General features: G+C 45.3%; 1 protein-coding gene across 3 annotated transcripts in view; it reads left to right on the top strand.

Annotated features, from left to right (window-relative positions):
• The first annotated feature begins 1,658 nt into the window (after window positions 1-1,658).
• Window positions 1,659-16,798, top strand: part of CREB1 (cAMP responsive element binding protein 1) — a 50,201-nt gene continuing 35,061 nt past the window's right edge. Inside the window, exon 1 of one of the 3 annotated variants that reach the window (XM_060257217.1) lies at window positions 1,659-1,867. The gene's annotated coding sequence lies outside the window, so the exon portion shown is untranslated. The remainder of the gene's footprint in view (window positions 1,868-16,798) is intronic. The other 2 variants (XM_060257218.1, XM_060257216.1) reach the window with 2 other exon arrangements.

Here is a 16,798-nt window from a genome sequence, read left to right as displayed (position 1 = left end):
CTCTCCTCAAAACACCCCCAAAGTTTCAAAAAGATTGGACCAAGGGGTCCAATTCTATGAGCCCCCAAAGAAGGTGCCCCTATCCTTCATTCTTTCCACTGGAGAGAAGGCATTTAAAAGGTGTGTGGTCCCTTTAAATGTGATGACCAGAACTCTCTTTGGAGTTCAGTTCTGCTTGTCACACCCTTGCTCCTGGCTCCACCCCCAATGTCCCTGGGCTCCACCCCCAAAGTTTCCTGGCTCCACCCCCCCCCCCAAAGTCCCCAGGTATTTCTTGAATTGGACTTGGCAACCCTAGTTTAAAGTCCTTTTGGCGGCACAGTGCCGAAACAGGGGAGACGGACTGGATGAGAGAGACGCCAGTCAGTGCCATCTGAGCAATAAGCCTTCTCTTCCCCACCCCCCCTCACTTTCCCTCAGCCTGTTCGGCTATTTCTGTGGCTAGCGGCGGGGGGGGGGGCAGCTTGGCCAACAAGGCGCTGGATAAAGCCTCCCTTTCCCCCTGTTCTCCCATTCCTGTGTCAGACTCCAGGGAGGAGGAGAAATGGTGGCTGCTGGTTTCGCTGTCCTCTAACATCCCCCCCCCTTGGGTTGCCAATCCCCAGGTGGGGGCAGAGGATCCCCTGGTTTGGAGGCCCTCCCCCCCTTCAGGGTCATCATAAAGCAAGGAGGGGGAGGGAAATGTCTGCTGGGCACTCCAGTATGCCCTATGGAGACCGATTCCCATTAGCTATAACAGAGACTCAATCCGTATGTTTTTGTTTTTTTTTTTAAGTAGAGACACCAAATTCCCAGCATAGTATCTGGCGCCTCTCTTCAAAACACCCCGCGAGTTTTAAAAAGACTGGACCAGGAGGTCCAATTCTATGAGCCCACAAAGAAGGTGCCCCTATCCTTCATTCTTTCCAATGGAGAGAGTGCATTTAAAAGGTGTGTGGTCCCTTTAAATATGATGGCTTGTCACAACCTTGCTTCTGGCCCCGCCCCAAAGTCTCCTCGCTCCACCCCCACCCCCCCCAAAGTCCCCAGGTATTCCTTGAATTGGACTCGGCAACCGTAGTTTAAACGAGACTGATCAATAAGCCTTCTCTTCCCACCTCGCCCCTCTCACTTTCCCTCAGCCCCTTCGGCTATTTCCGTGGCGGGGGGGGGGGGGGGCAGCGCGGCCGATGAGGCATCGTCGACGTGTCGGATAAGCCTCCCTTTCCCGCCCTCGGCCTGTTCTCCCGTTCCTGTGCCAGACTTCAAAGAGGAGGAGGAATGGCGGCCGCTGGTTTCGCTGCCCTCTTCCGTTTCCCACCCGTCTATTAGCCACAGTGTATGTGTGTGTGTATATATATGTATATACACACACACACATGTATTGGCCACTGTGTGACACGAGTGTTGGACTGGATGGGCCATTGGCCTGATCCAACATGGCTTCTCTTATGTTCTCCCTTTCAGCCATTTCGGGGGGGGGGGGGGGGCCGCCACGGCGGCTCTCGCGCTGGCTCTGCCTCGTTCCTCCTTCACCCGCCCCCCCCCTCAGCCCGCTCGGTTGTTTCCGTGAGGGGGGCCCGGCTCGGCTGTTTCCGTCCGCGGGGAGGGGGGGGAGAAGAGAGGAGGAGGGCGGGAGGGAGGAGGAGGCGCGCGCGGCGGCGCTTGCTCCCTGGGCTGCCTCCTCTCTCTCCTCTCAGTCGGCCGCTGCCGCTGCCTGCCTGTCGCCGGGGCTGGGAGAGCCCGAGAGCGTGTGCTGTGTGTGTGTGTTCTGTGAGTGACGCGGCGGAGGTGTAGTTTGACGCGGTGTGTTACGTGGGGGAGAGAATAAAACTGCGGCGAGAGCCTAGGCGCGAACGAAAGCAGTGACGGAGCAGCCTCTAGCCCGGTAAGAGGAGAAAAGGAAAAAAGCCGAGGAGGAAAAAAAAAAAGAAGGAGGATGGAAAGAGACAGAAGGGCCGACGAGCCTGAGGAGGAGGAGGAAGAAGAAAAACAGGGAGGACGGAAGGAAGGAGGGAGGGAGGGGCAGGCAGGCAGTTGGAGGCGGCGGCAGCAGCGCTGGCGACCGTTGGGGTGGGCGACGGGTCCCCGCCTGGGCCTGGCGCCGCCGCCGAGCGGGAAACGCGCCCGCTCTTTCCCCCCCCCCTCCCCCCGCCCGAATTTCTAAAAAAGATGGAGCCCTTTTTTTAACCTCACAAATCCCCCCCTCAAAAAACTCACACGGGCCGCCCCAGCTCTCCCCTCCCCCGCCCCCCTTGGCCCTCCGTCTCCTCACGGCCGCCGCCGAGCTCGGGCCCCACCGCGCAACGAACAAAGAATAATGGCGGATGGAGGCGGCGGCGGCGGCCCGGTGGGGCGAAGCAACCCCAGAGAGAGAAGCAGCCGAGCTTTCCGCTTTCGCGGGGCGGGAAGAAGGGGGCTGCTTCGGGGGGGAGGCGATGACATTGTACCGCGCTGAGGCTTCCCCCTCTTTCCCCCCTCCGGTTGCTTTGCTCGCCGTTGGGCTACCGCAGAGCTCCCTCTTTCTCTCTCTCTCTTCTCTGGCCTCTCCTTATGGAGGGAGGAGGGGGGAGGAAACAAAACCAACGCGCGTCTCTTGACCGTCAGGATGAGACGCTTCTTGTTCGGAGGGGGAAAGCCTTGGAGGGGGTTTTGAGAGAGACACCAGTCCCGCACTAGACCTTTCGTCCTGGTTCCAGCCCTCTCCCCAAACTGACATTCTGCACTAAAACTATAGAATATGCTGGTTCCTCTGATTCCACTGTAGAATGTCAGTCTAGGGACAGGGCTAAACCAGGATTAAAAGGTCTAAGCGCGGAACAGGTCACCGTTTCCCGTTATTTTCGGCCTCTGTCTCTCCTCCCCCCTTTTCACGAACTGGAGGGAAACTGCAGCTGCAGCTTCTCTCTCTGACTGCTGCAGTGTTTTTTAAACGGATCGGCGCTTTCTCTTGGCGCCCCCCCCCCAACACACTTTCAGGCCCTCGCCCTGCAGGGAGGGCTATTTTTTTGGCTGTACCTTGGAGGAAAGGGTGGGATTGGGAGAGACAGAGCCTGGTGGAGGGAGCCTTTTTCCCTCTCCTCCCCTCTCTCTCCCCCCCCTTTCTCTTTTAGCCTCTGGCTAAGGAACAGCCTGGCCGCCCCACCCCAGAAACTCGCCTGTAACCCATAGCCAGAGACGTGTTCCCGCCTCTCTCCAGGCAGGGAGTTCCCTGGCGCTGTCAACAGGAGGAAGGGGGGAAGCCCCAGCCTGGCCACCCCTGCTGCTGCCGCTTCTGCTAGACCACTTGTGCCTCTCCACCGCTGGGTATAGATCCCAGGGTCATTTAGCAAGTATTCCAAGTTTTTAAAGTGTTCTAGTTTTTAAAGTCAAAAACCTGCTTAGTCCCAACACCCACAGTTCTTTTTTTTAAGCATGGCTTGAAAGTTGTGCTTTGAAAGTACATTGAGTTGGAAAGGCCTTTTTAAAAGGTTCCTTCTTAATAAAGAATTTTGGACCAAGTTGTATTCTTGAACAATTTTTTTGTTTTGTTTTGTTTTCCTTTGGGTTTGCTGTTCAGATCTTATGGAAAAACTGGGCCAGAACCAAGCGCAGTCATATTCCAGTTTCCTGTATTTTAGCCGTGTGTCTTGTTCAGCATTGTGGTATATGACTGTAACGTTTAGGAGGAGAACTATGATAAATGAGGCCCATCTGGATTTATGACTATAAAATGTACATTTGTTAATGATGTTTACTGACATAGATCATGAGTATACATGACAGGTTGCAGAGTGACCTAGAGGAGAAGTAGCTGCCCCAAAGAGCTTGGAGTCTAAATTTATATGATGTGGGAGGCAGTAAATCAGGAGAGCAGGGTCAGATAAAACTGAGAATAAATGTGAGTATTTAGGCTGCGTTTATGTTATGCACTAAGGGACTGAGTTGTGAAAAGACATGGGTTTCAAACTGCAGTTGAAAGTTTGGAAAGATGTTCATTTAAAGAAGGAGGTGCAATTTGAATGGTAAATATTGCAATGAAATGAACATGTCCGTAGAAAATCTACAAGATGTAGAAAATAATAAAAGTTGATGCAACTTCAAAGGGGGGATCGCACCTCACTGACAGTGCTGCTGTAAGCCATATTGTTCGGCTCTAAAGGTATTAACAAGACAAAGTTATTCTAGTGGCACCTTTAAGACCAAGAAAAGTTTATTCAAGGTATGAGCTTTGGGGTGCAGGCATACTTCCTCAGATGCATAGAAATGGAAGTTAACAGTTCAGATACATAGGCAGATACCTCTGAAAGTGTGCCTGCACACAAAATCTTGTATGCTGAGTAAACGTTGGTTGGTCTTAAAGGTGCCACTGGACTAAAAATAAGCTTTAGACCAACATTGCTGCCTGCCTGAATCTATATGAAAGTCATCCTATTCTAGGATTCTTAGGGTGGCAGCTGCAAGCATTGTAGTTAGCTTTCAGCCAAATACTACCCTATTTGTTCTCCCAAATGTATGCTTTCTGCAAAAGGGATTAGACACATGGGCTGTGATCACACACACTTCAGTAATGCACTTTCAATCCACTTTCCAACTCGATTTTACTTTTATGGACTGGCAGAATCCATTTGGAAAGTGCATTGAAAGTGCATTATTTAGTGTGTGATCACAGCCCTTGTTTCATCGGTGGCTACATATTTGGAAGTGGGATACCTATGAATGGTGTTGCTGAAGGATAGCAGCAGGGGCAGACTTTGGCCTTTTTGTATCTTGGCTGTGGGCCTTCCAGGATATGTGGTTGGCAACTAGAAAAAGAATACTGCTGGGCTAGATAGGCCATTGGCCTGGTCTAGCAGGGCTCCTCCTATGAATATTGCTTTTTGTTGAATTTCTTTATAAAGTGTCCATAAAATTGTGGTTTTCTGGTATGTACTTTTAGTGGAAGGGGGCAGTCCTCAGACTATATTCAGAATACAACCATCTTATGTACAGCTAGAGAAGTTTTTGTTTAAAAAACCCAACTATATTAAAAGTAGGACCTGTAAAAAAATTTTCCCACTGTCAGTTTTTCCTAGTTAATACAATCATCACAGCACATGTACTTTCCCTCCAAAATGACTTTCTTCAAAAAGTCATGTTGAACCCCCTCACTCTTTAGAATAAACGAAATAAACGGTCAGGGTGGAAAACCTGTCAGACTTTAAGGTGCTATTAGACAGGCCACATTCAGATGGCAATCAGTAAACACAGTTATTGTGCTGCACAGTATGTGGGGTATGATTTGGGAAACCTTCATTATATAAGAAGTCATACATAACACACCATCTTTCTGTGACATCTGCATGCAGGTGCCTAAGCAAGCTGGGATGTTGTTTCCTCAGCACAAAGTTAGGTTTCTTATTTGCCCAGTTTGGAATTCCAGTTACCAAAGAAGAAGCAAACTCTGACTTGCCCAGGTGCCTGCATTTAGATGTCAGCAGAAGGGAAATCTGCTTGAAGGCTTTCCAAACCAGGGCATTGCCTGTCCTGTTATTTCAGGGGAAGAGGGAGTCGTGGGGAACAGAATGTGTCAGCACAAGAGCAGGCTGTGTCCTTGCCTGCCACTGAAAACAGGTCTGAATGGAGTTTTAGTATAGTAAAGGGAAGCTGCCCCCATCACCACAGCAGCTGTGACCCCTGCAAAGTTGAACAGAGCAGTTACTCTTTCTGCAGTTTTAGACTGGGTGATTATTTTGTCAAGTAGATTTGTTTGGTATATGTGTATTGGAAGTTCTTGTCTTGCACCTTTCAAACCAATTTGGGTTGGTTTGATTAAATTGGCAGAGGAAGGGAATAGCTTTTACTTCAAGCACCCAATGTCAAGGATGTAGTCAATAACAGTTTTCTTATAGCCATAAAGTAGTTGCTGGAACTCCCCATGTATTAGATTGTATGATAGGGTTAACAGTTGTTTGGTATCTGGTTATCTTAACAACATGTCAAAATCCAGTTGTCAGTGTAACAGTAGCTAAGAAAGCTGCAGAGAAGTTGAAGCTTTCACATGAGCTATGTCCATACGGATCTCATCACAAGAAGACTGGAAAATAATAGTTGTGGAAATTTTCTATCATTCTGCCAGAATGAGATACTTGCTCAAATAGTTTTCCAAATGTACTGGATTTCTTACTTACTCCAGGATAAATTCTGTGTATCATGGGAATATTGGCATTAAACAGGCCTGAGAAAATGATTCAATTTTTTTGTCAGCTTATATAATATATGTGCTTAAACAGAAAATGTTCTTAAAATACAGCCATATTTTCCATTGCAGTGGTATCTCAAGTAAACTTATTATCTGCTTTTTGAAATTAAGGTGGCCTTTCTCTAGTCTTGCAGTTATTTTTTTACAGATTTTACCACATATCACTTTACTAGCTGTTAATGCTTCTGCATTTTCTTGGCAATCTGAAAATGTGTTTGAAGTAATTATAATATGTAGCACTTAAGTCATACATAACATGACAGTAGCCTCAAAGAAACACTAGGAAGCCTGATCTAATTTAGGAGTGTTTTTAAACAACCCATTCTTCCAGGTGATGCATTAGCCTCATATTCTTCAAACTGCTATGGAACTAGGACCCACATCTAATTTTTACTGTATTTATGTATTAAAATAATGTATAAATATTTTATATTAAAATGTAAGTGGTAGCTCATGATGAGTTAGAATTTTTGAATATTTATTTAAACCTTTATATCCTGCCTTTCTTCTTGGTTGAAGGTGGCTTACAAATAACAGTTAAACCATCCCTGGAGAGCCAGTTTGGTGTAGTGGTTAAGAGTGCGGACTCTTATCTGGGAGAGCCGGGTTTGATTCCCCACTCCTCCACTTGCACCTGCTGGCATGGCCTCGGGTCAGCCATAACTCTGGCAGAGGTTGTCCTTGAAAGGGCAGCTGCTGTGAGAGCCCTCTCCAGCCCCACCCACCTCACAGGGTATCTGTTGTGGGGGAGGAAGGTAAAGGAGATTGTGAGCCGCTCTGAGACTCTTCGGAGTGGAGGGCGGGATATAAATCCAATTTCTTCTTCTTATCTAGAACCAAAGATAATCCTTAAATAACAGTTGTCCACAATAGTATAACACTCCCAGGACTTTTTTGTAGCGGGAACTCCTTTTCATATTAGGCCACACTAATATGCAATAATAGGCCATCATCCTCCTGGAGCTTACAGGGCCTACTGTAAGCTCTTGGAGGATTGACTACATTAGGAGGGTGTATCCTAATATGCAAAGCAGTTCCTGCTACAAAAAAAGCCCTGAATACTATTAATCTTCCCCCAAGAAAATGCCTGCAGCTTAAGCCCCATTAAAACCTGTAGCTAAGAGAACAGCCTTACCCTGCCTCTTGAAAACTTTTGAGGACTGTGCCTTCCTCATTTTGTCAGGGAGCCTGTTCCACAAAGCGGGGGAGCCACTGTTGAAAAGAAGTGGGTTCAGATGCCACATGGGCAACCTTAAATGATGGGGCAGCTGGAAGGGTGTGGCTAGAGCGTAGAGGGCAGCTGGAAGGGTGTGGCTAGAGAACAGTAATGGATGCAGAGGGACATGGGGATGAATGGCCCTTCAGACATGTAGGGTGTGGGCCTAAAGGCCTTTAAAGGCCATAAGAGAGCCAGTGTGGTGTAGTGGTTAAGAGTGATGGACTTTAATCTGCAGAGCCAGATTTGATCCCCCACTTCTCCACATGAAGCCTTCTGGGTGACCTTGAGTCAGTCACAGTTCCCTCAGAGCTGTTCTCTCAAGAGCAGTTCTCTGAGAGTTCTCTCAGCCCCACCTACCTCACAAGCAGTGTTCCCTCTAAGCTGAGGTAGCGTGAGCTAGCTTTCAGATTTTTAGCCTCCAGCTCACACATTTTTGTCTTATCTCAGGAAGGATGACCCCAGAGCACACTAATTTATGTGCTCACAACTTTAATGCCAGTAGCTCAAAACTTTAATACTAGTAGCTCACAAAGTAGAATTTTTGCTCACAAGACTCTGCATCTTAGAGGGAACATTAGGTGTCTGTTGTGGGGAGAAGAAGGGAAGGAGATTATAGGCTACTCTGAGAGAAGGGCAGGGTATAAATCCAACTCCTCTTCTATACCTAGAATTGAGCTTTGAAACAAACCAGAAGTCAGTGTTATGAAGTAGGCTAGCCGTTGACAATCTGGCCGTGGCATTCTGAGCCAGTTATAGTTTTACTGTTGTCTTCAGAAGCAGTCTCACATAGAGCATGCTGTGGTAGTCCAGTTGTGAAATTACAAAAACATGGATTATTACAGCTGAGTTATCTGAAAGGGGAGAGTTGGAGAACCAGATGCAGCTGATAGTGAATGCTCTTGACTACCATGTCAGTTTGACTGTCATGCCAGTAGGATTGGGTCCATCTTCCTTCTCAGTGCTCAGGTCCAGTAGATTTCAAGCTTCACAGTATCAGGGACGCTTTATAGATTGATCTATCTGTTGAGGAAAATGTAGGTCTTCAGCAGAAGCCCTCATCTCATTAAAGGGGTACTGGAGTGCAGGGCTTTTTTGTAGCAGGAACTCCTTTGCATATTAGGCCACACCCCCTATGTAGCCAATCCTCCAAGAGCTTACAGGGCTCTTAGTACGGGGCCTACTGTAAGCTCCAGGAGGATTGGCTACATCAGGGGTGTGTGGCCTAATATGCAAAGGAGTTCCTACTACAAAGAAAGGCCTGCAGTGGAGTGTAAACACCATTCAGATGGAGTGCTAGCTACATCCTATACAAATTGAGAGTGCACCTTACACCAGTGCCCAGTTTTTCTGACCTCAGCTAAATTTAATCTATGTATTTCTGTGTCCCCTCCCATCTTTTTGCAGAATAGCATGCAGATAGCCTTGCACCCTGTTATGAACATGCAGTCTGTGGTTGGGGGTACTAATGCAACATTGGCACTGGAGAAATAGAATGAGACAGCTCCGATTCCTTCCAAAGCCTCATGCGGTGAAAATCCCATTAAAACAAAATGGCAGCTGTTGCCCTTGAAATGAGGGGAGCACCCCATAAATGCAGTGCGGGTCAGTGATGATCCCTGCTAAAGGGTATTCAGCCCACTCAACGTTTTGGTTGATCGGGGGAGAAAGGGTAATATCTGACTCAAGATCTTAGCAAGTGTTATGTACTGGCCGTGACCTGGAAAACCCTGGTTCACCTTCTCACTTGGCTATGGCACTCACTGAGCCATTCACTCTCAGTCTAACCTTGCAAGACTGATGAGAATTGGTGGGGCAGAGAAAAGATGGAGTAAATATAATCTCCCAGGCATTTTTCATACCCCTTCCTGGAGTCCTGCAGCACTTCCAATGCTCCCTTAGCTGTGGAATGCAGAAATCCTGCCTTTAGGAGAGAAGTTTATTGAAGAATCCCTGCAGTCCTAAGGAACCCTAGACTTCTTTTTGAAGACCACTGCTTTTGTAAACTAGATTTACCAGGGCTTGTGGCTGTATACTGTGTGGTATAGTGGTTAACAGCGGTGGACTGTAATCTGGAGAACCTGGTTTGATTCCCCACTCTTCCATGTGAAACCAGCTGGATGATCTTGGGGTTGAATGTAAACATCATAATTCTTAATACATTGCTGTCATGTTTTTTGCAGCCTTCAGGGATGGTACTCTCCAATAATATGCCAGTTGGCATTCCTGTTGTTGAGTCAGTTTTTGGCATATCTGTAAAATGCTACACATCATTCATTTAGCTCTCATTTCAGTGTTATGTAACAGGTTCTTAAGATTTTTGACCCAGCAACCTTAGCCCAATTGAGGGGCAGCCTCTGTAACCTTGTGCTATACTTAACAGCGAACAACCCCATAGCATTTACAATAGCAATAAGCCTTCAAGCCTGTAGGCCTCACAAGAAAAAAATAGAAAACCTATAACAAACAGTTTTATAGTGCTACTGTGTTTTTGTTTTTACTAGCTGCACTATATTTTCTGTCCACTGAGCTTTTCCTTCCTCCTTGTGGTTCACCTGGTCACTTGAACGGCATCACTTTGCTGCTCTTTTTCTGTATAATTATAGGAAGTTCTAAGAAGTGACACACATGTGTGTGGTTTCCATTTTTGTGCTTTGATTCTGAACCTATGCATCTGGAAGCAAGTTGCAGTAATTGCAGTGAAATGTACATGATTGAGATTGCGTCCTTTAAGCATCTTCATAAGTTTATCTTCACCCTTCAGCCAGTTACTCCAGCTATCTCATTGCAGCCCAAAATTCAGTTCCCTGAAGGGGGGGGCAGCAAGGTACCCTCAGAAACAGCATGAGAGGGAGCTGGAAGTCTGCAGCAGCCATGGAATTTACAATAATCATCCTTCCCCCATCTGCAGAAATCCTCTGTAACAGGGGTGGCCAAACTGTGGCTCTTGAAGCCCCACTCCCATCAGCTGGCTTGGAGAAGGTATTTTTCTCTTTAAATCACTTTGCCAAGCCAGCCAGCAGCTTTCTTTCCACCTCTCCTTCCTTCCTCCTTTCCTCCTCAAGGCAGTCTGGTGGCTTGAAGAATGCAGTTAAAGCTGTTTTCTCTTCACCTCTCCCTCCTCACTCTTCCTTCCTTCCAGTTTGGTGTAGTGGTTAAGTGTGTGGACTCTTAGATGGGAGAACAGGGTTTGATTCCCCTCTTCTCCACTTGCACCTGCTGGAATGGCCTTGAGTCAGCCATGGCTCTGGCAGAGGTTGTCCCTGAAAGGGCAGCTGCTGTGAGAGTCCTCTCAGCCCCACCCACCTCACAGGGTGTCTGTTGTGGGGGAGGAAGGTAAAGGAGATTGTGAGCTGCTCTGAGACTCTGAGATTCAGGGTGGAGGGCGGAATATAAATCCAATGTCGTCATCTTCCTTCCTTCCTTCCTTCCTTCCTTCCTTCCTTCCTTCCTTCCTTCCTTCCTTGAGGCTTTCATGTCTTGCGGCTCCCAAACTTCTGGCATTTATTCTTTCATTGAGCACGTTTGGCCACCCCTGCTCTGTAGGATCCAACCCACATTGCAACCACCAGCATGGTTGCGGTGTTCCTTCAGCCACTTTGCCAGTGGTTGTGCTTGCCCATTTTAAACATTAGGGATGTATTTGTGTGTGCAAGTACATGCAGACATACCTGGAAAGGCTCATTAGGAAGAAGCATACATTTGATCAGATCTTAGCTTATATCAGGAAAACAATCACTTCTTCCAGAAAGTAGAAAGCATAAAATAAGCTTGACCAGTGAAGCTGCTTAGCATATTTTACTGCTTTAATTATATGGGATATTACCTAAATGACCCATGGATGCTCATTTGCAGCTAATAGGTGATTAACTCTGCAATTCTCTGCTGCTGTTGTTCATTCCAAAATGGAAGACAACACGAAAGAGTACTTCAGACACCATGATGTGGGCTTTCCCTAAAATAATGAAAGCATAAAGGTGAGTGGGCATTTTGCCCTTTGTAGTTTTTAGTTTCTCTGCAGCCATTTGGAGATGCAGCTCAGCAGTAAAATGAAGCTAGAGATCTCAGTGCAGAATGTGGCTGCAAGAATATTTTGTGGCTCATCCATGTCTGTGATTCTCTGGGGGGGGCTTTCTTTGTCTGCCAATAAGCCACAGCTGAGTTATGGCAACCCCTGGTGGGATTTTCAAAGCAAGAAACATTCAGAGGTGGCTAGCCGTTGCCTGGCTCTGTGTTGCACCCCTAGTATCCCTTGGTGGTCTCCCATCCAAATATTTGCTTCCAAGATCTGACAAGATTGGGCGAGCCCGGACAATCCAGGTTAGGGCGGGGCAGCACTAGTTATTCCATTTGAGGAAAGAAAATTCATACTTGTGTGAGCTGTTTTCCCTGAAGGCACTCCTTGGTCCTTATTTATTGGACTTGGTGAATTGTGGGTGTACACCAGAGCAGCCTATTGGGTGATTTGTCCCACCTCCTATTAGTAGAGATTTAAAGGCATGGGTGGAGGAATATAGAAGAAAGGGAGGGGCTCAGAGCACTGGAAAAAACCTCACTCAATTTTTTTTCTGTTTGAGATGTGATTTTTTTTTTTTTACTCAGGTTGAGTACTGTGAAAGATTTTATGTAAGATAGTCTACAGCATTAGCTAACGCTAATTCCTATGTAGACTGGAGACATATACAACGTATTTTATGTTTTTGTGCAGTGGTAAAGCTGCAGTACTGCAGTCCTAAGCTCTGCTCACGACCTGAGTTTGATCCCGGCGGAATCTGGGTTCAGGTAGCCAGCTCGAGGTTTACTCAGACTTCCATCCTTCCAAGGTCGGTAAAATGAGTACCCAGCTTGCTGGGGGGAAAGTGTAGATGACTGAGGAAGGCAATGGCAAACCACCCTGTAAAAAGTCTGCCGTGAAAACGTTGAAAAAGCAGCGTCATCCCAGAGTCAGAAACAACTGGTGCCTGCACAGGGGACTACCTTTACCTTTTAAAATAATTTCAGTAACAATATGCAATAATGTGTTTAATGATAATACATCATTAAAGATTCTAAGTGTTTCAGCGTTGTCAAATTTGACTGGATATCTAAATATGCTGGTAGTTCTGTTGTGATTGCATAAATGTGCTTTGCCCAAATACACTTTCTTTTATTTACTACAGAATTTGTTTTCTGCCTTAAATTATAATTTTTCCTTATGTCTCAGATGGCGGAACATAGTAAAAGGTGTAGCAGTTGACAATTCTCTCAAGTATTGGGTATATTTGCAGCTTTTCCTACAGAAAGCCAAAATAAGTGTCATTTTAAATTACATAGATATGCCAAGCAGCAAATTATTACATGCTAAATTAAAACTGATGCTTTTAGATATGTTAAATCTGTACAATAAGTTTAGGTTTGACAGGCAAATAAATATTACATGTATTTAGGTTTTCCCAAAAATGCCAGTTTTTTTCCATAATAAAAAGAGGAGGAAACATATTTGCCCCTGTGGCTTAAGCATTTCTGGAAATTTTATATCCCTGCCCATTGTTCCTAAGCGGTAGTTAGGACTACTTCAGTGGATGTGAACATGGAATCTGTCTTTGAATAAATGCCAAATGGTACGTGCATTATATTGCAGGTACGTGCATTATATTTGTCTGCAGATCAGACAGTTATGGTCTCTGAGAATTGTTTTGCCCTTTGCTTTTCTCAGGGAGTTGGATAGTAATGATGTTACAGCATCGTTTTTGTTTGCAACATCCTGCATTGCAAATATTGGACTGCAGAGAAAGCCCACAAAGTCTGCAGTAATTCCAGTTACATTGTTAAAATTCTGTCTGACCAGTGGATAAATATATTCTATGGCCTTTGAAATCATTGATTACATTGAAGCTTTCTAAAACCTCAGAAGATACTGAAATATACTTGCTTTTTTCCAAGGTACTATACTAGGTTTTAACTCCACAGTTTTTATTTTTCCCTTGTCGGCCTGCCACATATTTATCTCTTGCATTCACGGTTGCGTTGCCATTCTTTTCCCAATTCCACTGTTGTTTTCACGTGCAGCAAGTATGAGGGCCACACGTTTACACATTTCATTTTCCTTACGTAAGGAATCATTAGACAAAGCGTGCAATCCAGCTAAATATGCAAGCACTTAAGGAAGTTGCTATTTTGAAACAGATCATTTGTATGCTCACAACTCTCCTGTTGCAATCAATGGGACTTTCAAATATTACCTGTGGCTATATTGTGCCCTTATAGATTGATGTGCATTGATTCCCTGCAGTGGCAAGAAATGAGATCTGGTAAGAACAAAGAATCACTTCACTTGGTGTGCCAGAAGCAGCATGCATGCTTGCTTGTTCACTCCCTCTCATCTGCACCACTTCTCTGATTGGCCAGTTTGAAAAAAAGGGTGTGCCATCTCCTTGTGGTGCTTATGTCACATTGAAAGAATTCCTGCCTTATTGGCAGTGGATGTGCTCTGTGAATTGCAAGCATTTGAATAGATAAAAAGCCGTGTCTATATTCATCGTGTGGCTGGCAGACGTTAAGAATTGGGTACATCTCTTTTTCACGTTTTCAGTGTCTTGACATTCCTCTTTCCTGGAGCTCTTGAGGAGGATTGCCAAATCCACACAGTGCTATCCTGGTGTCGGTGTCTGTGGGTAGGATCCATGGAGGCCGTAACATGTAGTTTGACTCTTAAGAACATGAGAGAAGCCATGTTGGATCAGGCCACTGGCCCATCCAGTCCAACACTCTGTGTCACACAATGGTCAAAAAAAAGGTTCCACTTTGCCCCCCCCCCCAAGCATCAAGAATACAGAGCATCACTGCCCCAGACAATTCCAATAATATGCTGTGACTAATAGCCACTGATGGACCTCTGCTTGTAGTCGCTGCCACCTCCTGTGGCAGTGAATTCCACAAAGGGTAGAACTGTTTAGGATTGCTCTGATAGTTTGCAGCCTCCTCAGTGGAGAAGACAACTATGGGTATTTAAAAATTATTTGCTTTGTGATCCCCAGAACCCACGGCTAGACTGGTGCTGTTATGCTCTTCCATGAATATGATTTAAATAACTGAAATGCATATTTGTAGAAGAAAGACCAGGAGGAATAATGCCAGCATGTTGTCACCAGCCCATTGTTCTCTGGAAAAAGGAACAAGCTATCTGTTCTTGTTCCTCCTCTCCGTCTTCTGCTTTTTGCTAGCAAAGTTCAGGGTAATAGCCAAGGACACCAGCTGAGGATTGGGTGCTTTAGGTGTTTCACTTGCAGATCCACTGACTGGATAGCCTTGAGCCTGCTGCTTCAAACAGCAGTTTCCAAAATACCAAGGAAAGGTGGCAGCCTATTGTCCGAGCCCTCTTGGTTCCAGACTGGTGTTTGGGGGAGCTCTGGAGTTTGGCATCCCTGCCACCTGATCCATTCATGAGTAAGCCAGTATGATTTGTTGTTTCAGACATGTAGTGTGGAGGCTGCTCTGCTTACTCATAAGCAAACCCTTGTGATGTTTAGGTACCCCTCAGGGAGTTCATTCTTCTTCGAAAAGGAATTGTCACAATGCAATCCGAGCCCCAAAGTGAAACATTAACCTGCGATAACTGGAAGAATAGGTGCAAAGTGTGCCACTTTTCCCCTCCTGGCACATAATCCTTGGGGAAAGCTGGCGTGAATGTTCCGTAAGTGAAACCAGGAGTGAGGCTGCAAGCTGTGCTCAAGGAAAACAGCAACTAAATTCACTGAGCTTTCTGAGCTGGCAACAAAGTTATTTTAATTATAAACACATAAGAACATAAGAGAAGCCATGTTGGATCAGGCCAATGGCCCATCCAGTCCAACACTCTGTGTCACACAGTGGCAAAATTTTTATATATACACACACACTGTGGCTAATAGCCACTGGACCTCTGCTCCATATTTTTATCTAAACCCTTCTTGAAGGTGGCTATGCTTGTGGCCGCCACCACCTCCTGTGGCAGTGAATTCCACATGTTAATCACCCTTTGGGTGAAGAAGTACTCCTTTTATCCGTTTTAACCTGTCTGCTCAGCAATTTCATCGAATGTCATTAAAAATGTGCATAAAGGATTTTGCTATGCACACTGATTAGAATTTAAACAAGGAAAGTAAACTGACAAAATGGCACCATTAGTATACATGAATATATCAAAGACGAGTCTTTTTTAAAAAGACCCTTAAAATGGAATTTGGGCTTAACTGCTAAAACTGCATTTTGTCAAGATGATTGAAACCCTAACCCCTTATCCTTCCCTGCCCTCCATTTCATTCATCAGCACTGTTTCTAGAATGTGGAGTGACAGGTGTCAGAAAGTAGTGCCTGTAAGTAAGGGGATTTTGGGCTGTGGTCTTTGTTTTGGATGATGCTACCCAGACTGATCCCAGTAAACCCTTGCATACTTGGCAGAGATCAGTCAGGTGACTGGTTGCACCCCTGTGTGTTTTCTGAGCATACATTACATTCAAATTACCAAATTTGCATTTATTACCAGAAAAGCTATAATCAGGCCCTGTGATCCACTCATTTTCTTATTATATAAATAAGATTGGTTAAGTGTAAAGATCTTAGTTATACACAAATTTACTACCCCCATCCAGACAGAAAAAAGGAACTTAAAAACTAAAGTGTTGCTTAGCTTTATTCACTGTTAACCTACTGGGAGCATCCTGTGAGTTTTCCAAGTAATAGGCTAACATACAGTGTACTCAGCACATATATGGGCACTTCTGTACAATCTTATACCTGATGGGTGTTTTCCTTTTCAGTTGAAAAAAGTAATACCTCCATGGTGGCAAATAATATTTCTTAAATGGGTAATTTTTGCCAATATCTTTAGTGTTCAAAATAAATCAGTTTTTGACTGTATTTTTGTGGTCAGGATCAGCTTGTGGTATCATTATGCACTTTTTCTTCCCAGAGCCTCCCCTCTCGAGTGCAAGTTCCCTGAGCAAAATCTGTAGCCGGATTTTGACCCTGTTTTGAAATCCAAGGTTGAGGTGAATACTGATTTTTGTTTAGAGCTTTGCAGACAACTTCTGTGGTGAAATTCTACCCTGATCGCACTTCTTTTGCCAGAAAATGAATAAAGAAGAGGCTCTACAACTCTTTCCTCTTAGGACCTGCACATTATTGAACAGCGTTCCCAAAGTACTCATTTACCAATTACAGTTTTCTTCCTGTAATTAAGATTATAAATTGGGTATAAAATAACACTAGAACTCTACTGATTTTTGCCACTGAGGGTACCCTTGTATCCCATGGCATGAAAAAATGCCCCATAGGGTTTCCCCCCAGAAAACACTAGTCCATGGAAGGATTTTAAGTGCTCTGGAGAGCTACAACCTTTTCTGATAACCTAGAGAATATTTAAC

This window comes from Heteronotia binoei, chromosome 16 (assembly GCF_032191835.1).
Source record: "Heteronotia binoei isolate CCM8104 ecotype False Entrance Well chromosome 16, APGP_CSIRO_Hbin_v1, whole genome shotgun sequence".
NCBI classification, from domain to species: domain Eukaryota; kingdom Metazoa; phylum Chordata; class Lepidosauria; order Squamata; family Gekkonidae; genus Heteronotia; species Heteronotia binoei.
Note: the sequence above shows the minus strand (reverse complement) of the source record. Positions and strands in the feature narration are given on the sequence as shown.